The sequence below is a fragment of the Desmodus rotundus genome, chromosome 3, assembly GCF_022682495.2.
Source record: "Desmodus rotundus isolate HL8 chromosome 3, HLdesRot8A.1, whole genome shotgun sequence".
NCBI classification, from domain to species: Eukaryota; Metazoa; Chordata; class Mammalia; order Chiroptera; family Phyllostomidae; genus Desmodus; species Desmodus rotundus.
The window spans coordinates 198844114-198867696 of NC_071389.1; the positions used below are offsets into that span (position 1 = coordinate 198844114).

Genomic DNA, 23583 nt, shown 5'->3' on the forward strand with positions numbered 1-23583 from the left:
TGCTGTTGTAAGTAGCCCAGTCTGTGCTCATTTGCTGCGGCCACCCCTGGGCCCCAGCCGCTTGCAGCTCTGGCTCCGCCCTATGGTTATTGCAGTCAAGAGCCCTCTGGGTGGAGCTCATTTCAGGGAACCTCCGTCTGAAATCAGAGTGACCCCCACATTGTGCCTGCCAGCCAGCTCTCCTGGGAGCCCCCTCTACCCTGCAGCGCCATCCTGCTGGGGTCCAGTCCCACCACAGAGAAAGCGGGGGCAGTCACAGGCCTGTGGGGACTTGCTGGGCCAGCGGTTCCCTCCGTGGTATAGAAAAAGGAGCAGTAGACAGTGGGGGCCGGGGCGGGGGGCGTTGCAGGTAGGAAGAAGTTGTCCTTGTTATTTGTTGAAATTCTGCACTGGCCAGAAGGTGAGGCCAAGGACAAGGACAAGTCATAACAAGAGGCATTTCCCTCTTACCTTCCTCCAGGCTGCTGCAGACACCACTGTCCACGGCCCTCCCACTGCCCATGGCCTCTGGCACACACCCTCTGACCTGAGGAGCGGGGAGGTGACCTGCAGCTCAGCCAGAAGTGGGTGAAGGCTGGGACAGCCAGGAGTCCAGGGGATAGACAGCCTTGGGGCTCTCCCAGTGACCCAGTTGGAGCTGGGGCCCGGAATGCCAGCTGGCAGGGTTAGAAGGGGTGGGGGGGACATAAGGACTGGGGCCTGAGGAGCACCCCCACTCAAGCCCTCTGGGCACAGAGCAGCTGCCTTTGGGCCCCAGAGACCCAGGTCTCCCCACAGCCCGTGTTAGACAAGTTCACAGGAACCAACTCATTGCCTCGGTGACCTGGGGCCGACTCAGGGCTGGACAACGCCAGGAACACGGGGCTCCCAGCGGGTGGCCTCCAAGTGCCCACAGAGTGGCCAGGGCTACAGTAAGAGGGTGCACGGGCAGGAGGTTTGGGTGCCCAGGGGAGAGGCCTGTGGGAGCAGACGTCTGCCTAATGTTGGGGGCGTGTGCCGACGTCTCGGAAGGACAGTGTGTATTCATCGCCGACTCCCAGCCACACCATCTCAGAGTCGCCACGCTTCTCCTCTCTCGATCTACCTACTTCTGCCGTCTCCGCTGCCCCCAGCCCCGCGGAAGCCAGCGTGGGTTCTGGCCTGCCCTGTCTCCTGATCTCCAAGCAAAGAGGAAAGACAGACGAGATGTGGGAAACATCTGTTTAAAAGCGAGGAAGAGCCAGAGGCAGCTGGGACTGAAGAGCCCGGACCCTGGAGAGAAGGAAACTCATCCAGGCGAGGCTGATGGTTGTCAACCCTGCTTTTCCCTGGAGACGTCTGCCGATAGGTAGGCAGCTGTTCCGAGAGGCTGAGGGGCGGAGCCGGAAACCAGGCAGAAGTGGTAGCTGGTCTGAGTTCTTGGAAGTCTCCTGGGGCTGGGGGCACAACTTAGAGGTCGGGGCTATTGGGCCGTCCAGAACGGGAGGGTCTACATCCCAGGAGAGAGAACAGCGTGCGGAGGAGTGAGTCTGATACTTTCTCCCTCTCCCCTTTGTGAAACTTGCCGGACCCCAAGCCAAAGAAACCCTGCAGAAAGCGGCCGCTAAGAGACTGAAAATCTAACCTGAACTTCCAGCAGATTCATGGTCACATGGGAAAAAAGTATTAGAGTTCAGGGACCTCTGAGGGGGAGAGCCACCACTGCCTCGGAGGGACCTCGGAAGGCAGCAGGAACAGGGTAAATCAGAAAAACGTGCCTAAGAAAGACTCCAACCCAGCCTAGCATCAGTGCTAAATTGATTGGATTGCGGCTCTCCCTCCACTTCTAAATGCCTTTAGAAGCTAATGCAAAGCCTCCCAAGGGGATTAAAACATTATACAGAGGCTCCCCAAGTTTGTACACAATGTTCAAGAATCACTAAAATATTCCCAGACATGCCAGGGACTGGAACAAGAGAAAACACAGATAGAAAATAAACAGCCCACTAGTGGTCCAAATGCCGGGGTTACCAAACGCAGACGTGAACATTACCGTGATTTGTGAGGCCAGGCACATAGGGGGTAAGATGAAGAATTTCAGCCCCAAGCTGGAAGATATGGAGGAGAAGGAGGAGGAGGAGGAGGAGGAGGAGGAAAATCTAGACGTGAAAAATACAATAACTGAAAACAAGGATCAATAAATGGGGTCAAGAGCAGAGCGATCTAGGCAGAGAAGTGAGTTAATAAACTACAAAATAACTGAGTTAATAAACTACAAAATAACTGAGGAGGAAACATCTAGATGGAAGCCCAGAGCGACGAGAGAAGGGCAAATACAGAAAAGCTGATCCAAAGGCCCGGGGTTCAGTGAAACCTTCCAACCCATATATAATCAGAGTCCCAGAAGGGGGCAAGAGAAAGTAAACCAGACAGAAGCAATATTTGAAAGAACTTCTAAGAAGTTTCCGAATCTGATGAAAGACATCAAGTCAAGATTCGAGAAGCCTGAGGAGCCCCCAAACCTCACTGAGGCACATCATAGCAAAGCAGAGACAAACCCTCGCCGCAGCCGGAGAAAACAGACACAGCGCCTTCAGCAAAGTGACAGGTGGCTTTGCAACAAGACGATGCCGTCGGGAACCCAGAGGTTGGTGTCCCTAACATGCTGGGAGGAAAGGACCGCCAACCTAGAGTCACAGACCTTATGAAACATCCCTCAAAAATGCAAACCAGACAATGGAGCAGAGGCCAGCTGCCCCGCCGTGCCCCGTCTGCGGGACCGACCCCCAGTGCCCACTGGAGACGCCGGGGGTTTCAGTCAGTGTGTTCCGGTCCGTGTTGGAGGCAGCACTGGTAACTAACACGAAAGAAACGTGGAAGGACAATTCAAGGGCAAACAATTAAAGAGGCAAATATCTTAAAGTATTACCAAAACAGAATCTAGCTGAACACAGAACAGTGCCTCAGGGTCAAGGTGGGTTTCCCCGGGGGGTGCAAGCCCGACGGGACATTTGACAGTCAAGCCAGGTGGTCCCGACCATGTGATGAATGTAATACACAGTGAAATACCTCAACAGACATGGAAAAGCACTTGATAAAAGTCGACACCCGTTTATGACTTTTAACGGAAGCCATCTGGGAACAGAGGAAATTTCTTTAACCTGATAAATGGTTTCTACGAAACATAACACTTAATAATGAAAGATTGAAAACCCCTCCCAAGGTCAGGGACATCTGTTCACGATAAGCGGCACAATAAGTCAAGAGGAGGAAAAGTGTGAGGACCAGGGTGGGGGCGGCGCGCAGGGAAGGAGATAAAACTGTCAGCGTGTGCAGACGGCACAGCCAGGGAGGACTGGCGATCCGGGAGAGTCACAGATAATCTGTTGGCACCAAGACAGGCAGCGAGGTCGCTGCCCACAAGGTCGACAGGCCCAGAGCAACTGCATTTCTCTACCCCGCCCACAAATGAGTAGGAAACAGCACTTCTAGAAATCATTTGCAATCTCGCCGAAGACACATCGCCCCCAGGAATAGATCTATGGGAAGACCTGCAGGGTGTCTACAGGGAAAACCAGGACACTGAGGGGAAGAAGCGGATCAGGTCCTCAGAGCGGGCAATGCACACCTCATTCACAGAAAAGGGCTTTGAACCCACACAGACCGGCCTGCCCGCCCCTGCGCTCCCGTCTCAATCCCAGCAGGCCCGTCTGCGTGCGCATTGATTAGCGGATCCTAATATTTATGTGGAAACGAAACAGGCCTATCATATTCGCAATAATCGCAAGAAACAGGAGCAAAACTGGAACTCGCCGTGGGTACTGGCTTTGAGACTTACCTTTAAGGCGAACGCATGCATCCCTTTCAGCGTGCAGGGCAAAGGCCAGGAGGCAGCCTCACGGGAGGGAGGGGGGAGGGGCACTGTGACCCCGGGAAGAAAATGGGCTCAGAAACCGCAGGTATGGGGCTGCGAAGAGCACCGGCGGTTCACTGGGAGGCACCGTAGTTAGTGCGTTGCAAGCTCGTTCTCTCTCATGCCCAGTGCAGCCTGCAAAGCGCGAGTTACTACCCGTTGTCCAGGTGCTAACACTGAGGCCCAGAGAAATGAAGCCTTTTGCCCAAAGTCACGTGGGGCCGTGATTCGTGCATAAATCAAACTCTCTAGCCTGTGCTTCCTGTAACAGAGACTGGCCCAGGGGTGATGGGGGTGGGGGCACATGGGTGGGGCTGTGTCCCAACAAAGTGGGACTCCGGGCGTTGGGGCAGGCTGTGTCCAGGGAGGGCTGTGGCTCCTGCCGTCCCCACAGCTGGACCACGCACAGCCCAGATGTTGTCTGCTTACAGACAACACTAGGGCACCCCAGAGGGAAGGGGAAGTGCGGGGGTGGCTGACGGCAGGGCAGCCACCTTAAGTGCTGGTGAGCAAGTTCATTCTGCACTCTATTTTTATTTTTTTTTAAAGATTTTATTTATTTATTTTAGAGAGGGGAAGGGAAGGAGAAAGAGAGGGAGAAAAACATCGATGTGTAGTTGCCTCTGACACACCCCGTACTGGGAACCTGGCCTGCAAACCAGGCATGTGCCCTCACTGGGAATCGAACTGGCGACGCCTTTGGTTTACAGGCCCACACTCAATCCACTGAGCTACACCAGCCAGGGCTGCACTCTAAGAGGAAGCTTGGCCGATGCTCAAATTTGCAGAATAAAAATTATCCTCAGCAAATCAGGTGTCTTTATTCACCCACCCAATTCCTGTCCTGCCAGACAAAGGCAGACCCAAATGTTGTCTCCAAACAATGTTCTGTCCCCTCAGGGGACAGGAGCCCTGCAGGGATGCAACCAGAGAGCCCTGGGAGCAAAGGGGTGGCGGTGCATCTAGGAGCAGGGAGGGCTCAGCCCCAAAACCCTGGCCAGGAGTGGGAGCCAAAGTCAGCAGCTAGAGGGTCAGGTCTACCCTGACCCTGGTTCCACCTAACGTGCCCCTGAGCGGGACAGGCCTCAGCTTCCTCTTCTGTGAAAGGGGTGGTGTCGCCACCTGACTCAAGGATTGATCAAAGACAGTAGAAGTCTGCTCCTGGTGCCCGGCACATAGTGGGTGCGCCAAAAACAGAGGCACTTAGGCTTCAGGGGCCAGTGGAGCTGAAGGGACTCTGAACTGGAAGTCGTCTGCCCAAGTCACACACGAGGGGTTGGTGTTAGGACCAAGTGCGGGACCCTGAGTCTCCCTGTCCCCCCAGACTCCAGGGAGCAGAGCAGGAGCCTCCGGACTCTCTAAATTCTCAGGGAACAAAGGGGGTCCCCAGCACCACAGGGGCCCTGCAAGGAGCCTCTGGGCCCTTTTTAGTAAACAGCTGCCTGGTGCCAGGAACTGAGCGGGAGGGGCTCTGCGGAGCAGGGGGTGGGATCAGGGAGCCTGTTACCAGGAAGGCCCTGCACACCGGAAACAGGAGCTGGTGCTGTGAGGACACTACTCCCCAGTTCGGGGACCAGAAGGCACAAATCCCCCCTGCTTTCCCACACCGAGGAAGCTATGTGGCCTTGGGTGAGCATCAGGTTCTCTGGTCTCAGTGCTCCCAGCAATAACATGGTATCATCATGGGGAGCCTGTGTGGAATGGTGAGAGGCCGCCACCCGCAAATACTGCCAACGTGTTAGCTGCTGTTACTGTTGTGTTGTTACAGTGCTTCCCGGTGAGAAGGAGTGTGGGAGACAAGAAATAAGCGGAGCTCTGGGGCGGAGGAGTCCCATTGGGATCTAGCCTCCCCCTTGGACCAGTGAATGGGAAGCTAGATCACAAGAAGGACTGTGAAGAACGGTGGTGAGCCCCCCCATCACCAGAGGTGTGCAAGCCTTGGTGCTGGGTGCAGGCAAAGGCCTCTGGGCCGGGTTTCTCCCTCTGAGAATGGGCTGCTGCGGGCTGCTGTGGGGACTGAGTGTGTTCCTCTGAGTGAGGAACCCAGCTAGGGTTACTGTCACACACGGGAGGGTGGGGATGGACAGCGGCTCAGACCTCACGCTGCACAGGGCCCTCTCCACAGGGCCCCCTCTCTGAAGCCAGGCCTGCGCGAGGTGGCAGGCTGGGGGTGGGGTGCGGATGCTCGCTTCCCAGCGCATTAGTCTCCTTCTCCATCGCAATTATCATTCCTAGACCGCAGGGCGGCTTGATGGAGTGGAAAAAATCCATTAAGGTTTTTAAAGCAAAGCTCAAGACATAATCACCTCATTGTCAAGGTCTTAACTGCTGCTCTGGGCCACCCTTCCCCCACCCACCAGGGGCTTGGCTCAGGTGGGGGACCAGCTTCTCAGGGAAGCCAGGTGAGCCAGGTCCCTGCTGCCAACCTCCGGTGGTCCCTCCATGACAGGCTCCAAACAGCCCAAATGATGTCCCCAGGGATGCCCTTCCCCGACTTTTCTGCCACAGACTGAGCTGGCCTCTCCTGGCTTACCGGTCTCCTCCAGAATCACATTAGAAAGTAGGAGTCTGATCTTGCTTTCTTCCGCCTGCCGCCTCCGGTGCCCTCTGCCCACCGCCAGCTGGCGACACCCAGTCTGAGTGCAGTGCCCCATGGGTGGCCTCGACTGGAACCCCGCTCCACCACTTCCCAGCAGGGCACCTAACCTCTCAGAGCCCGGGTCCTCGTCCGTAAATGCACGGCGGGGCTGCTGAGACAATAATGAGATCACACAGAGGGGAACTCAGGGGGCACCCGGCAGGATGTCAGCAGCACAATGCCTCTTCCTGCCCCCCACCTCAGTGCCCTCCCTGCTCAGCCTTGCTATATGCTGGCTGTGCCTCATTCCTGGCCGGGCTGGCTCACCAGGCCCAGTTCAGGGAGCCCTCTTCCAGGAAGCCCTCCCAGATTACCTGGAGTAGCCCTGAGCTTCCACATTGGTTTTCCTGCCTCTGTGCAGAGGATGCGCCCCTCAAGTTCAGGACCCATCTCTGCATCCCCAGCACCCAACACAGGCCCAGGCACAAAGGGCTGTCCTTGAGGGTTTGTCGATCTGACATGGCATTTGGAAGCTTCTAACACATCTCTGAGTACACGTCCAAACCCTTGATGGCCTTTGGGCCTGCCCATGGTCTGCCATTCAAGGCCCTCTGAGGTGGACTCTAAGGCTTGGTCCACCTCCTTCTTGCCTCAGGCCTTTCTTTGCACTCAGTCTGGAATGTCCTCCCTCCCCTTTCCCAGCCTCTCCCCCTGTTAACTGCCATCCAGCAAGGCAGGAGAGAAAGAAGTTAGCAGAACTGCTGACAAGTAAGAAGAGGAAACAGGAGCGGACATCACAGGCTGATAAGCCGCCAGGTCCACCCCCCTCCCCACCCCCCCCTCCAACCCCCCGGAACAGAGGGAAGCAGCTTCTGGCAGGAAACCCCTGCAGTGGCCCCAGAAGTCAGCAAGCACGCGGACTGGCTGGCACCGGATCAGTGCTAGGTGGAGGAAGCACTGAGCAGAGACTGAACCCACAGCTCATTATGCCATTGTTACAACGAAAACCAACACCAGAAGGAGGAGGGGGCCCCCGGGGGACGAACACCGTGATGCTTCCGGAACAGGCCGTATTAGGAACGAGACCCCCCACTCCAACCAGAAGGCAGAGCCAGAATCTGAAACTACACAGGTCAGCACCAAACCATCCTTGGAAACACGTAAAATCCCAAGAACCGACTGACCATGCACACGGCTCTCTCTTGAGCTCACCCAAGTCCGCTGGGATTTGCACGTTGGCTTCCCTCAGGGCGGGGCTGAGAGACGTGCAACCAGCGGAGCCTGGGACACAAGCCCTGATCCTGTCCCCAGCAACCCGCCGCCCGGCCTCCTGGTCTCTCCCGGAATAGCAGTTGCTTAGCTCTCGACTAGTTCTTGAATTCTTTCCTGTGCGAGTCTTGAGCCAGGAGGCCCTGGATCTGCCGGGGCGGGGCCAGCCCTCAGCCTGGAACCTGTCCGGTGACACAGCCTCTCTACCCCAGCTGACAGAAGCCTCCCTCCTTCCTGCGGTGGCGTGCGGTGAGAGAGCAGGTCACACAGGCCCTCGCAGGAGTTCGGATTCTGGTCTGTGTGCATGGCATGACTTGTGACGAGGGGCACGGGAGAATCTTCAGCAGGGGGCAACCACGTGGGCAGGCTTGGGTCTTGGGAAGTTAGCACCCAGCAGGTGCTTTTTATCAGAAAGCCTGACCAGCCTTCCCAGCAAGGACAGACAGACAGACAGACAGATGGGAGATGCGAGGGGAGAGCCCTCGCCAGTGTTCAGAGGGCCTAGGAAAGGCAGGCGGGCTGTTGTGCCTGCGGCATCTGGGGGAAGGGCCGCCGTGCTGGGAGATCGGCCCCGTCAGTCATTTGAAAGTATTCTTGATTGAAACCAGAAGAGTAAAAGGAGGAATTCAAACCCAGCCAATCCATCCCTTTGCCTGGATTAGTTGCCTGGAGGGTAATGATTTTCATTAATACCATCAGCTTATCTCAAACTTGATTGTAATTACTCTCCAGCCCACATTCCCCTCCGCAGAGTGATGCTGAGTGAAACCTACATTAATCACATCAATGGATCGCATCTGAATGCCTGATGGCCCAAACTCGGCCATGGGAGAGGCCAGAGGGGCAGGACATCCATATGGATGAGGAACGGGTGGATGTGATGCAGCCCCTCTGCGGCCGCCAGCCTCCCCCTCCTGTTCACGGGGTCTGTTCTCATTTATCACCTGTTGGGCCCTCAAACAGCTCCTGGTGGCAGGGAAATTGTTTGCAGTTTCAGATGAGCCGGCGCCTCAGAGAGCTCAAAAGGCTCACAGAGCAGGTTGGAAGTCCATTTAAAACCAGCCTGCCGACCCTTCTCTTTCCTCGGCACCCTGACCACGCCCTGGAAAGCAGGCAGGTAGGGCTGGGTGTGGAAGGAAGAACAGGGCAGGGAAAACCGGGCAGGAGGAAGTGGGAGGCAGGCTGCCTGGTTCCACCACACGAAGTCCTGAGAGCGGGCGACACCTGTCCCACCTCCTGTAGAGGGCATTCCTGTCACTCTTCCCTCTGCACTCTGAGTGATTTTTGAAATGTAGGTATGATTGTGTCACTCGAGGCTCTGAGCCCCAGCTTCCTGGCACACTTACCTGGTCTCCAGCCCCTTCCTGTCCTGCCCCCCTCCCCCCCACACCACCTGCTCTGCGCCGCAGCAACCCTGGCTCTTTGCGTTCCTCAAACCCACTGCTCAGGGGCACCCTCCCCAGCCTACAGCTGCTCCGTGGCCCCCTGCGGGTGGGGTCCCCTTTCCCTTCCGTGGGTCTCAGGCACATGTGGTCTCTATGTGGCTTCAGTTACTTAGATTTGTGCCATTGACAGGGTTGGAGGCTGACAGGTGGCTCTGGCCCTGTGGCCGCTCTGCCACTTGCCTGCCACTTCAGGCACAGCGTTTGCCTCTTGAGGCCTCAGTTTCTCATCTGTAAAGTGGGCTGATAAGAGCACCTAACCTGAGAGGGCGGGAAACTCAGGGAGGGGAGGGGAGGGCCCATCTCAGGGCTCAGGCACTCCCCAAGTGCTCCCCGCCTCCCCACGTGGCTCCTCGCATAAGTATTGCCCCCCGCAGAGCTCCCAGACCTGAGAACAGGGATTTTCCTTCCGGTCCGCGAGGCGTGCTCTGAGCCCCACGCGGTAGTGGCTCAGCAGCAGAGCAGGCTGGCCCACGTCTTGTGCCTGCCAGGGCCTCACCGTCCTACATAGGAGACACCCCCAGGACCCGCTGGGCCGCTGCCTCTGGAGCAGGGGCTGAGTGACATCACAGGTCACCCTGAGGGAGGCGCCCCCGCCCTGCTCTGGAGCCCAGAGAGCAGAGAGCAAACCCTCCAGGGAGCCAGCGAGGCGGCTGACAGGTCCACACCCCCAGATAAGAAATAAATACGTCCAGCCACGCCCACCCACGCTGCCAGGGAGTGGGCGAACCTCTGCTGTCTGACAGATGACTGGGTCCCTCGGGTGAGCCACCGGGGAGAAAAGTAATGCTTCAGAGTCACGTTAGGGGAAAGAAACAGAAACGTTGTGAGCCTAAATCTGCCCCACCAGGAAGAATGGCCAGGGTGCCCCGGTGGCCGTGGGACATACAGAGAGAGTGACCCAGCTGTGCGGGCACAGGAGGAAAGGGTCCACCCAGGCTCTGCTGCAGGTCAGACAGCCTCGGGCCACAGAGACTGAGGGGAGAGCAGTCCCTAGGCAGAGGTGACAGGGAGTGTGGGCCTCCCCGGTGGGGCCCAGAGAAGCCAGAACTGGCACCGAAGATGGGACTGATCGACCTGCAGGAGTCTGGGTCCTCCTCTCTCGTTAACCAGCATTGCCAGTGACCGTGACCTTTGATTCCCCTGGCCAGGGGCCAGGGCGCCTGGGTGGGTCCTGCAGGGGTGCAGAGTGGTTAGAGAGGAGAAAAGGAACAAGGGAGTATGGCTGGGATGCTCAGAATGCTACAGAGATCGCTAAAATTAGCAAACAAAGAACTACACATGAGGCCGAATAACCCCACGGCCGCACCCAGAGGTCAGGCTGGTTCTCGGCAGACAAGCGGGAGAACCTCTGGACCTGGAGACAGAACTGAGCGCACGACTGAGGGAGATTTGATCTGGAGATTCAGTAGCACCTGCGGGCAACTCTCGAGAGGGCGAGGTACAGCATGGGAGAGAAATACGAGTGCCAGAAATCACGGAAGTGCCATTCCCCGCGTGCTGCGACAAGATCCACGGTTACAGCTGGCTGGTGCCTGGTAGGTGCGGAGCGTGACTGATGGGAAAACACCCACACCTGGTGAAACTCAGAACGGCACCAGAAAGAGAAAAACCCCGAGACATCACACTGGAAAAAGCAGTTTCCAGGTCAGGGACCTGGAGTCAGAGCTGCATCAGATTCTCCCCACCAGCCAAGGAAGCCGGAGGACAACGCAGCAAGGTCGGCAGAGTTCGGAAGACAGAGGTTTGAACAGAGTCCTGCACCCAGCTGTGCACGACGGTGAGGGAAAACAGACGTCTCCGGTGAGGAGGAAGGCAGCTGGCTCACCCCGGCCCTTCGTGCACGCATGCGTCCAGGCTGCACACACACACACACACACATACATGCACACGCGCGAGTCCAGGCGAGCTGCTCATAACCCAGCCAAGCCCAGGAGAAGGCAGTGCGGATCGGGGAGAGGCTGAAGCGATGCAAAGCAGCAGCGAGCCCCAGAGCCGAGCAAGCCACGTGCTGGGACTCTGCGCTTCGCAGGTCTCCCGCCCCAGGGCCTGTGTTCAGGAGCTGGGCTCACACTTCCGGGTCAGCAGGTGTCAGCAGGTGTCAGCAGGTGCGATCACACCTCATGGCCCCTCAGGGAATACTATTGGCACGATGCTCACGTCACAGGCCTGGTTTACTAATCCCCAACGCATACACGTGGTCCATTGCCAAAGTGTGGGTGAACAGTCATTGGCTGTCCCACCTGGATCAGAGCCGCCCTTGACCTGCACAGTGGAGCAGACCCATCAGAGGGGCAGCAGGGGGAGTGGGAGGGACCGTGGGCTGCGCCCTCCATGCTGGCCGGAGTCGGCAGACGGAGAACCTGAGGCAGGCATCTCTGCTTGCTGGCTCAGCCGGCTCCTTCTGCCCTGTGCCCACACAGGCCACAGCCCTGAGGCCATGGCCATGGTCAAGAGCGAACTGGTTGTTCCTGCCACGGGAGGGTCAGGAAAGACCCACCAACGCAGGAGAGAAACACCAGGGCAGCCAAGAGCTCTGACGCCACCAGGTGAAGAGCATCTCTCTGGGAGGGCACCCCAGAATGGGCTTGCAGGGGGGGCCCCGAGGGAGGGATCTCAAAGCTCAGAGTGAATGGCCAGAGGAAGCCATCAGGGAACAGCCAGCGTGGGGCCAGGGAGGCTGGGTGGGAGGGGCCACAGAGGGCTGCAGGGTGAGATCCAGGTCACGCGTGCTCTGGAAGCCACAGTAGGGCCTGGACCTGACCCCGGCCAGCCCTGGCCTGGTGAGCTGCCCCCGGTTAGGGGGGGCAGTCAGCCAGTGGTCTCTGCTGTAAATCACAGGTCGGTGGGAGCCTTGCTGAGAAGAAAATACCCACCGTGAGGCGAAGGGCACAGGAGAGGGGATGAGTGTGGGCGAGCGGAGCCTGGCATTTCAGAGCGGGAGCGGCAGACATTGTGTGGAGTCGATAAGAAAGAGGCGGAAGTGTATTATTTAAAGTTATAAAAGGAACGCGGAGCTGAAAGCACAAACAGAGAACAGCCGGAGAACAGCCGTGGCTCACGGGAGAGGGTGTGGGAGGGGGCTGGGAGTGGAGCTGGCTTTTACTCTGCATTTTACACGTTTCCGTGACATTTGCGTGTGCATCACACATACCAGTGCCTATGCAACGTGTGAAATTACAAGGGGGGTGGGGCGGGGAGAGAGGAGAAAGAAGTGGCAGGATTTCCTTCCAGAGCGGGGTGACAGCTAAACACCAGAGGGAGAGAAGGGGTCCTGGTGGGTGCTGCGAAGGAAGGCCGACTGGGTGGTCTGGGAGGCCCCCCTCCCGGAGGTGGCACTGGAGGTGGGCCTGGAGGATGAGGGGACGATGGTCCTGGAAGTTGAGACGTGGGGGGTGGGGGTGGGGGGAGGGTGATGAATCAGGGAGAGGAGCAGAGGGAACAATGCAGGGTCTGTACAGGACAAGGGACACGCAGAGCCCTTGAGGATGTGGGACTGAGGCCCTGGAGGAGGGGGTGCCGCTGAGCAGGTGGAAGGGGCTCCCTCAGGTCCCAAGCTGAGGCTTGAAGTCAGGCCGAGGGCCGTTTGAGGGTGCTCAATCCGGTGTCACTTGTGGAATTCAGAACAACCTCACAGCAGTGGACGCTGGTGGACACTCCCTCTGCGCCCCGTGCCGGGCACCAACGTGGGTTATATTATTTACTCTTTGCGCAAACCTGCGTAATTGTGCCCATTTTGGAGACGAGAAAACAGAAGATCAGAGAGGTGAGAATTAGCTCGCCCACAGCTGGACAGCTGGGGAATGGCAGAGCTGGGGCTTGAACCCAGGCCACCCAGTTCCTGCCCTACCACCCCACCTCTTGCAGGGGGGCGGGGCCACCCCCTAGTGTCCCTGCACTGTGTCCTCTGTCCAGCAGCTGCACCAGCAGCAGGTGGAGGCACAGACAGGAGCCCTGCCCTTGCAAGAAGGCTCCTGGACTTGGACCCGCCACATCCAGAAGGTCCCCTGGAGTTCGAAATTCAATCAAGTTACAGATACATTAAAAACTTGTCAGAACTCCGAAGGCTTCTGACCGCAGACACAGAGCCTCACAGAGCAATGCAGAGATGAGCCTCTAAAATCTCCAGGGCCGCCTGAGCCTCTTTGAGGGAAGACTCAGTTCCCCGGGCTCGCTGAGGCTGGAGAAAAAACGGGCCGAGCCCTCGTGGGGTAGGAAAGCCCGCCCACTGGTCCCCGCTCCCTGCCTGAGCAGGGCCATCCAGGCACCTGCAGCCACCCCCCTCCCCCCACCATCCCCCTTGGAGGGGCTTCTCCATCTCAAAGGGCAGAAACAGGCCACTTGCTAGCACCACACGTAAACACCACGGAGGCCAAGCCTTGGGGTGGAAATAACACTGGACGGGGTCGGGGACCTGCATCTGCACGCCCTGCCTTTGCTGTGTGGCCTTCAGCAAGTCACTCGGTCTTGCTGAGTCTCAGTCTCCTCCTCTGTGAAGCGGGGTTAACATAGAAGGTCGGCTTCGGAGTGCTATCGGGACAGGTATATCTGAGAGTCCTTGGCAAGCTGGTGTGCTCAGGTGACTGGGGACCACGTGGGACCACCCCCAGCCTCATGGTCTCACTTCAGTTGCTAGTGATCCACCAATCTCATTCCTGCCCTGAGGTCTTTGCACATGCTGTTCCCTCTCCCTGGGATGCTGTTCCCAGCTTCCCCGGCCAAGGCCAGCGGGTCCCAGCTTGCCCATCACTCCCTCAGCAAGGGTGTTCCTTTTCCTCCCGTCTATCCTGTGAGATTGTTGTCCTTTCCTGCGGGGCCAGGTCAGCCGACACCACCTGGCTAGAGTGTAGCACCTACTAACGTCAGTATTCCTTGAGCCTCCACAGTTCACGAGGCTCTTCTCTTCACCTCCCACTCTGTAATCCACCCCATTACCAGACCTTGAAGTTCAGAGCTTGAGTCAATTGTCTGAGGTCACAGAGCCATGAAGTACCGGAGCGGGGACGTCCACTCAACTCGGTCAGTCTAGAAAGCCTGAGCTCGCCCCCTCCACATCCCACCTGAGAGCCGCCCTAAATTGGTGACAGCTGGCACCTTTGCGGGTGACCCCTGGGTCCCCTCAGCCCTACGCACCCTGTGTCTCGGCTGTGGGTGGCAGGTCCTGGAAGAGTGTGAGTCTGAGAAGTGCCGAGTGTTTCCGTGGGGCAGTTAGGAGACCTGGCTGCTCTTCTCGGGAGCAGGTGGTGTTAGCGCGGGGGCACGGGGAGCTTAATTGGCCTCTAGTCTTTCCTCACCCGGGATCCATCGTCTCCGTCTCCGCAGCCTCTGTGGAAGCTTGGCACAGGTGGGCACAGGAAGGAATTTGGGAGCAGCAGCTCGTCCCTTTAAGGGACTGATCTGGGAGAGGTCACAGGGCTTGGGAGCTGCACTTGGAGGACAGCTTGGCTCTGAGACAGACCTCAAAGTGCTCGCTGCAGGACCAGGGCCCTGGGGCTCCGGCAAGGAGGGGGAGGGGGGTTTTTTAACCTCTGTGCTCCCAGCCAGGAACGGGGTGAGCGGGGCTCAACTTTGTGGTCAGTTGGCCGACTGGAGGAGTGTGGATGGTAGCCCCAGTGATGACATTTGGGGGTGCAGTGCAGGCTGGGATGCCTCCGAGAAGCAGAATTCCTGGTGTTGAACAACATCACGTAACCCAAAAGAATCTCACGGTCCGCATGGCCCAGTCTCTGCAAAGAGTCAACTCCCATCCCAGATCCGTTTCTCCGTCCGCCCCTGCAGCGGCTCTCTCCTTCCCGTGGCTCCCGGCTCACTGTTTGGCACTCGCTGCCTCAGCCTGAGGGTTCATAGCTTTCCTTCCACTCTGCCCACGATCGGACCTTCCTACAGCAGGAGCTGGCCCACGCAGGCCCTCTCCCCCTTTCTCCTGCTCCTGCCCTCTGTCTCTCAGCATGCTCCCCGATTCTACATGCCAGGGATGCGCTCATCCTTGGGGTCCCAGCGAGGAAAGGTTGGTGGGCAGAGTCAGCGTTCTCCTGGGCCGGGGGAGGTGGGGAGTTTGCCCACGTCGCTGCCGCGCTGCTGGGTCACGGCAACAGTGGTCACCGTTGGGAAGCACTCGTTCAGCCTCCATCCCCACGCCCACGCTCACAGGGTCCCCTCTCAAGGCAGAGAGGGGCATGTGTCCTCCCTGGGGCCCCTGTCACTAGTGTTTTCCTGAAAGTCTGCACAGGCCCAGCGGGGAAGAGGGAGGAGATCGGGAAGTCTGCATGGAGGAGGTGATGTTTGAATGAGGAGCCTCCAAACCAAGCGAACAGCAAGCATCGAGGCACGGGGCCAACTGCAGGCAGGGTACACGCGCTGAGGCTGGTGTGGAGAAGGGACAGTGGAGGGTGGAGGACAGTGAAGGCTGGCGTCATACAGCCGCGACCCGCAGGGGTTAAGGAGATAGTTACATAGTTACCCACAGGCTTCGGCTGAACACGGCTGTGACCGTTGCAGAAGAAATATTTATCACTTAGAGAGCCTGGGAACGGAGCAATTATGCCTGCAGTTTTCCCTGAGTCTGTAAAACGTCCTTGAGGTTTATCCAACTAACTCTTATAAAATAAACACGGAGACCATGTTCAGGGTCATTGTCTCTCCATCAGAGGACAATGCCCCACCTGACCCCCGCTTTCTCTTAAAGTGTCTGTGTCTGTGTCTTCCTTAATCTCCCGTCGCCCCCCCTCAGGGACCTCCTCCCCACGCTGGTCAAGGCACTAGAGATGTGCCTGCAGAGGACCACAGTTAGGTGGCTCTTTCCTGCTGTCACCAGTACTATCATCACCCAGGGGTGACAAGACCCCAAGGCAACCCGGGGGTGAGGGTGGGGCTCGGGCCACCACTGACGACTGGGAAGCACAGGTTCCCAGCACTGAGTGCTTCCTGCTGCCCAGTTGATGGGATTAGCGTGAGTGACGAGGACTCGGGCCTCCGAAGAGAGGACAGCAGGGGTAAAGAACCAATTAACCCAATTTGACGGCTTTTGCTGTATATTTTGAGAGAGAGAGAGGAAATGCCCCACTTGTCCACTTTTTAAATTAAGTGTAGAAAACACTAACACATTTAAATGGCTGAAGAGGACACTCGATCTTCAATTCAGGGCCACTCAAGGCTGGGAGAGAGAGGAGGGGACAGGGGTCTGCAGAGAAAGACACATGGGGACCTGGAAGAAGTGGGGACACATAGGGGGCCAGGGCTGAGAGGGGCGCACCCAGAGGGGCCCCTGGGGGCCCCGAGGAGACCTGGGGAGACCCCAGGGAGCTTAGGCGTGGCCCCACGGTGCCCTCACGGAAACTTTGTTTCTTTACTCTGACCTTCTCTCCTTCCTTCCCTTCTGATTCAGACTGGCCTCCCCCAGCACCCCGACTCACCTGCCTCCTTCTCCTTCATTGTGAAGCCCCCAGGACAATGGGGTTCTGATCAGCATCCAGCAATCTTAGGGACAAAGCCTCAGAGACGGAGTTGCAGTCACACTAGGGGTACCACCTAGGCCTCAGCTGTGTTTCAGCTCCAGTCCCAGAAAGGCAGCACAGCCAGGCAGGGTGACCCCATGGCTGACGTCAGGACCAGCTGCACTGACCGATGACCCCCTGTCTCCGTGCCGACCAGCCAGTAGAGACTAGGACCCTGACCACGTCCCTGAAGCCCTGGTCATTGCAGTTGACCACGGCTCATGACCTTCCCCCTACATAACCCACCCCCTGAAGCTGCCCGGAACCAGGTCTTTGAGCTTTGGCGCCCCGGTCTCCAGGCCTGGACCACTTCCTAAAAACAAACGCTCGCTTTATCTGCGGTAAGCTCCTGTCCGTGTCTCCTAGGGCTTTGACCCGCGCGGGGAAACAGGCCCCTTCAGTCTGGTGAGCCATCTCCATTGCAGTGCGGCCCAGCGGGAGCCAGCCAGGGGCTGGCCTGAGCGGGCGCTGAGGGGGCAGGAAGGCAGGCCCAAGCCCCAGGGCCGCCTCTCCTCAGCTGCGCCCACAGCCAGGATTTGGGGTCGGCTGCAGGTCTGACTGCCTCCAGCTTCAGTGGGCTTCTGGAGAGGAGCCCTGCAGGGGTTGGTCAAGCTATGTCCACCATCCCCCTCCCCTAGACCCATGAGCAGGGAGAGTTCCCAGAGGCGGGGGTCATCTCTGGGGAGCCAGCAACCAGCCAGGATGGCCCCCTCCCTCATTCTATTTCCATCTCCTCCAAACAGTGGCCCCTAGAAAAAACTACACTTGAAAACCCAGCAAAAGAAAGCCCTGGATGGTCCCCTGTCCAGGTTGCCACCCACTCCTGAGGAGGCACCCAGACTTGGAGGAGGTCCTCTGGGAGAGGCACCTGGGAAAGAGCTGGCGTCTTCCAGAAAGCCCCATCTGTGCCTGGCCAGGCGCTGAGTGGTGGCTTGTCACTTCCTCCTGTTCTCACAGTGACGCTAGGAGACCCCCATGTACAGTTGGAGAAACTGAGGCACACAGCAGTGAAGCGAGTCACCAAGGTCTTGCTGACAAGTGGCAGGGCGGGGGTTCGAACCCAGGCCATCAGGCTGCAGAGCACCCCACCCCCCGCCCCCGCCCCCGCAGCAACCCTCCGCATGTTTTCTTGCGCTCACTGCTCTCAACCCCGGGCCCCTTCGGGAGCAGGAGAAGGGCGCTGGTGGATAGAAGGGAACCTGGCTCCCACCACAGGCTGGGGGTGTGGCAGACAATGAACGTATTTCCCTGGCTGTATATTCTTCTTCTTCTTGTGTGTTCAATCACTTGTTTTTAAAACGTGGACTCAGATCTTTCTGAGCTGGAGATGATGGGGAGGTGGCCTGGGGCTCCATGCAAGGACAGCGGCAGAAGGCGGATCCCGGCTCTTGAGTCCCCTGCTTGTCCCCTGACGGTTGGGTATGCTGTGGCCTCTGGAGACCTCACTCTGGGCCATTTGCAGCTTTAGGGACAGCTGGTGGGCCTCTCTCTGCAGGTGACATCTGAGGTCACAGGCCCCTGTTTCCCACAGAGTCTTGGCCACAGGTCTGAGGTGACCAGCCTCTCCCCTACCTCCCCTCCTACTGTTTCCCTCTGGGACCCGGGGCTGGCCTTTCTCCTGCGTGCACAGGGCTGGCACCTCCCCGCACGTTTCACACTGCTCATCTCCAGGCCTCTGGGCGCATTGGCCCAAGCAGGGCTCATCCGCCCATTTCACAGATGGATAAACGGAGGCTCCGGGGGCTGAGGGATGTGGTCGAGGGCACACAGCCTTGACACACTGGAACCCGTTATTAAATCCAGGCCTTTCTCCTGGCCTGCCCTGCCTGGGGCGGGGGAGAGACACCCCCAATCAATGCTTCTCTCACAGGGTTTGTTTCCTTAGATGTCCTCTCTGCCCAGGCCCTTGAAATCTCAGGAGGCGAGGGAGTGTTTAACGTGGACAAATAACCCCTCTCTCCTCAGTGTTTTGAACTGCTGGTATTTAAATGCCTTTGTAGCTTAAGGGCACTGGGGCTGTGTCGTCTGTATTTTTTGGATTAATGTGAACAAGAGTGTTTGTGAGTGACCTTTAAGCCGCTGCTTCCTCTTCACCCTGCTGGGTCGCTCATTCTCCAGAGCCTCCCAGCCCCCAAGTGCCACCATCAATGATGAAAGAGCAGGACTATAACAATTCAGGTCACGAGACCAGAGGTTCCCAGGTACCACTTCCTTTAGAGCTGGTGCCGGGGGGCTTCACAGAGCTCATGGTCAGGAGGGGACTCACCTTGGGCAGGGCCCCGGGGCTGTGCCCTCTGCAGTGCCCAGGCCTGGAGAGGGCGGGCAGTTTGCTTGGCCAGAGGCCACAGGGCCCACCAGCCTAACGGCAGTCCTGCTCGGCCCGGGGCCGTGTCCCCTCCCGGGATGCTCTCTGCCCCCTCCTCTGCTGCTGAGGCCCTTTCTGGAACTGCCCCCCCCATAAAGACGCTCCTGTCCCCCAGGGTCACACCTATGCTCCCCCAGCTCTGCTCCATTTCTCTCCCTGGGTCCCCTAGGCTGGGAGGAATGCCACCACCTGGTGCTGATTTCCCCTCTTGAATCTGAACTTGACCTAATCTTGGTGATACTTGCATCACGACCATGTAGTCCAGAGAATCACGGGCAACCATCCTCCTGGAGCCCCAGGCTGGAGGGGGACAGCACGTGAATAAACCAGAGAGCGCCAGGCAGGTATGTGTGCATGTGGAAGGTGGGGTCCCTCATCCCCATTCCTTGCTGCCCTCCACCCAGGGACCTCGCAGCACCCCCAGGAGAGCAGGTAGAATCTACACCCTCACCCTCTCGACTCAAGGGTAGAGGGTTGTCAGGCGGTGTGACCCACACTTTAATGAGCCACAGCAGCATGACGTGGCCTCTTCTGCCACAACCCAGGGAACAGGCCCCAGAAGGAGAGTGTGGAGCAGACGCCAAGGATTACCTCCCGTGCAGCAGCACCGACTCAGCCTAGCGAGACCCAGCCTAGCCCAGCCACACCCCAGACCCCGAGCGAGAACAGTAGGCTGGTTGCCCGGAGCCTTGGAGAGTGGGGACTGTTTGTTACGCAGCTTTGTTGCAGCCAGAGCCACCAATACAGCAGACAGGTGTCTGGGTCAGGAGGGGGAAGGGAACCCCAGGGTGGGGGCAGCCCTCCCACCTGGGCCGGGTGATTGGGGTGACACGGCCAAATGCTAAGCCCACAGAGCACCTGAGGGGAAGCGTTTCAGCAGGGCCTGGGCACCAGCCGAGGAGACAGGGCGTCTGGGTGCCCAGAGCTCCCGTGCTGTAGGCGGGAGGTCTGCCGGCGTAGCCGCAGGCACCACGGGGCTCCAGGAGAGCCTCTGCCGCCATCCCCTAACAGCGGTTCCCCTTTCCTCGGTTTCAGGCACCTGTGGGCAACCGCAGGCCGAAACGCTTAAATCGGAAATTCCAGAAATAAACAATTCATAAGTTTTAGATGGAACGCCATTCTGACTAACAGATGAAATCTCAAGCCATCCTGCTGAGTCCCCCCACCCGGAGCAGGAAGCCTCCCGGTGTCCAGCGTCTCCACACTGCAGACACCCCCACCTGCCGGGCACACAGCGGCCACCTCGGTTTCCAGATGGATGGTGGGGTCGCCGTGCCTGTCTTCAGATCACCCTCATTATACTGAATAACGGGCCCCAGCATGAGAGCGGCGCTGCTGGCAATTCGGTTATGCCAGCGAGAAGCCGGAAAGTGCTTCCTTTAAGTGAAAAGGTATTTTGAGAGGGAGAGAGAAAGACCACGTTCACGTAACTTTCATTGCTGTCTATGGTTACAATTGTTCTATTTTATTCGTTACTCTTACTCTCTTCCTGCGCCTAATTCATCAATGACACTCTAGCCTCCAGCAGTCAGGGTGTGGAGAAAGCACGCCCTGCACAGGGCGCAGCACCACCCACGGGTTCAGGCCTCCACTGCGGGTGTCGGCACGAATGCCCCGTGGGTGAGGGGCTACTGTGCGTCAGCTCTTCTGTGTTAAAGTGTGCGGGCATACACACGTATATGTGTATGCGTGAATCGCCGCATCCTTTGCTGGGCTATGTCATTTTACAAACTTGCGCTGTCGGCAGAGGGGTCAAGTCCACAAGACAGAGATTGTCCAGATCGGCCCCAGCCTGGCATTGCCAAGTGGGGCCACATGACCCAGTTAGTGGCTCCGGAGCCGGCCACCACTTCTGTACTCTCCTCCCCCTCTGCACTCCCAGCCTTCCCAGAGGCCACAAAGGCTGTGCAGGGTCAGAAGAGGCTCTTGGGGACTGGCCTGCTTCAGAGGCGTCTGGGGGCACAGGAGGCGGCATGTCTGCACGCACACACGCGACAAGGGCAAAGTGAGCCAGCAGAGACGTCCCCACGTGTAGGCTGGCAGTTACCACGGTGTCAGGCTTCCCACCGTCCCTCAGCACCCCTGCCCCACTGGAAGGTGACCCTGAGTGCCCTGGCACAGGCCTGGAAGCCTTCTGGCAGCCAGGGCCAGGACCAGCGATGGGAGGCGGGCAAGAGGCCGCTTCTGTCAGAAGGGGCGGGCACTGAAGCCAAAGCCAGAGCAGCCTCGCACACATGTGCATGCGTGTCCCCTGAGCACCCTGCACGCCTCCTGCGTGCCGGGGTCTGTGCCGGGAAGTACTGACACTGCAGGCCCAGGTCTAGGGCAGAAGAGGGAACGGTCGCGGGTGGGGGGTCACCCTCCCACGTGCCGCCTGTGTCACACTGCTATAGCAATCGCTGCGGTCCCTCCAACAGCCTGAAGAGGAAGGCCACTCTGCCCCCATTTCACTGGTGAGAAGACTGAGGTTTAGAGGGGCAGGTATTTGCTGAGATTCCCGCAGCGGGGGAGCAGTGGCGTCGGGAGGAATCCTGAGTGGGCATGTCAGCCCCGACAGGGACAGTTCCTCCGTCGCTTGCCCTGTGACCCAGGCTGCCTGCGGGATGGGCAGCCGTACTAAAGCTGGGGTGGTGGGGGGGACTGGACAGGGTTGGAGGGTACCTGGAGAAGGTTGAAGAGCACGGGGTGATTCTGAGGACTGCGAGGGCGGCAGGGATGGCAGGCAGGCGGCGGAGACGCCTGGCACAGGAAGGGCGTTAGGAGGTATTTGCAGGAAGGACGCGCTCAGTCTGAGACCCCGTGGCGGCCACCGGCCTGTCTCCACTGCCCACCAGGGCCTTCCCCACGGCGCCCTCCTGCCTCCAGCCACAGGCCACAGCTGGACACCACAGAGCCCCTGCGCTCCCACTGAGCCATCACGGCCACAGGACTTGGGCGGCAGAGGCCAACTCACACTCAGGTCCCCCAGAATCATCCTGATGAACCCCACTCCCTGCCGTGTGCCCGGGAAAGGTTCACAGCATGGGGGGAGAAGAGCGGCCTGTCCACAGATCCTGTCAGCCTCAGCGCCCCTCCTGGGGGGTGGCGGAGGGAGCCTGCAGACCCCTTTCTACCCGCTCCTCTCCCCACCTTCCCCCTCCTGCGCACCAATCACCCCGACTTTAGGGGACTAGCCAGCCCAGGATGAGGCACAGAATCCATTGCGGCAGGAAGTCAGGTTGGACAGCCCCTCCCTCAGAGCACCAGGATGGGGATGGGGTACTCCCAGGATGGGCCCCTTGTGCCAACACTGCACCCTAGGAGGTCCCTCCCCACCAAAACGGTTTCCTTTCCTGAGTCTTGAAGCACGATGCTGATCAGTGGAGACCCGCCCAGAGCCGTGTGGCTCCCAGGGCGCTCTCCCCACCTTTCCAGGGGATCTCCCCCACACAGAGCCCCGAGGGGTAGGCTGGCCACCACCTCTGTCTGGGCAGGACCTTGGCCCCCACCATCCTGGAGGAGGATGGGGGGCATTTCTCCTCCAAGGGCCAGACACAGCGCCGCCTCCAAAACTTTGCAGCCTGACTCCAGCAAACCCGTTAACCAGCAGCCGGCTCCTAACTAAGCCAGCCGGGCTGACACTTGGGCGGCGGCGAGACTATTCAGAGCAGGAAGGGCGAGCTGTCCCCCTGCCCCCGGGCTGGGGCACGGAGCGGGAGGGCAGTGGGGTCAAGCCCCCCCCCCCCCCCCCCGCCAGAGGGGAGTTTATGACTGCATCCCTAGGGTTGAGGAACACAAGGCTCCTCACCCAGAGCCCTCTCCCACCCCAAGCCCACGGTCTCTCCTCCTTCAGGGGAGTAGAGACTTTGGGGCATGAGGAGACACCCCCTTACCTGTGCTGAGGCTTGTCGCTGCTGCAGAAATAACTCCTGTGTCCCAAGTGCCTGTCCCCGGCACTCCCTTCCTAAGGAGACAATCCCAGCCGTGGTCTGTGGAGTACACCCCAGGTTGGGGCAAGTGTGGTGTGCATGGGTGTGAGTGTGCATGGGTGTGTGGGGGTGGGGGTGCCCCCAGGAGCTGGGGATCAAATATTCCTGGCTGCCACCTGCCAGCAGCCCATCCCAGGGGCCAGCTGCCCGAGAGGGGGGCGCCCCGGCTGGGACAGTCCAGCCATCGTTTGCTGGGAGTGTCAGGCGGCAGAGCTTGCTCACCAGGCTCGCGCCCGCAGCTCTCAGGCTGAGCCGAGTGGTTTATTTTTAGAGCTCGGCCCTTCCCTAGGCGCCAGAATCCCGGCTGAGATTTCCAGTGGCTCAAACCAGCCCAGTCCTGGGAATGTTCTGGAAGAGAGAGATGGAGGCACGTAAAAGATGCTGTCCTCAGTGTTCTCGTGTCCAAGACCCCCTGGCGGGCATGGCCCATGCTGCAGCGGCTGCACCTGGGATTGCACGGGGGCCAGCGCGTCCCCTCCTTGGGCTGCCCCAGTTTGCTCATTCGAACGGTAAAGGAGGGCCGCAGACCCACCTGTGCAGAGCGGGGCTGGGGTCAGAGAAGGGGCTGGGAGAGGAAGAGCCACCAAATGCTTCTCC

General features: G+C 58.9%; 1 protein-coding gene across 2 annotated transcripts in view; it reads right to left on the reverse strand.

The window, feature by feature from the left end:
- The window catches only part of SHISAL1 (shisa like 1), a 108811-nt gene extending 85618 nt beyond the window's left edge, over positions 1-23193 (reverse strand). The window contains exon 1 of one of the 2 annotated variants that reach the window (XM_024579040.3): positions 22891-23193. The gene's annotated coding sequence lies outside the window, so the exon portion shown is untranslated. Of the gene's footprint in view, positions 1-3796; positions 3819-22890 lie in introns of those variants that run through there. The other variant, XM_045186938.3, reaches the window with a different exon arrangement.
- Positions 23194-23583: the final 390 nt, after the last annotated feature.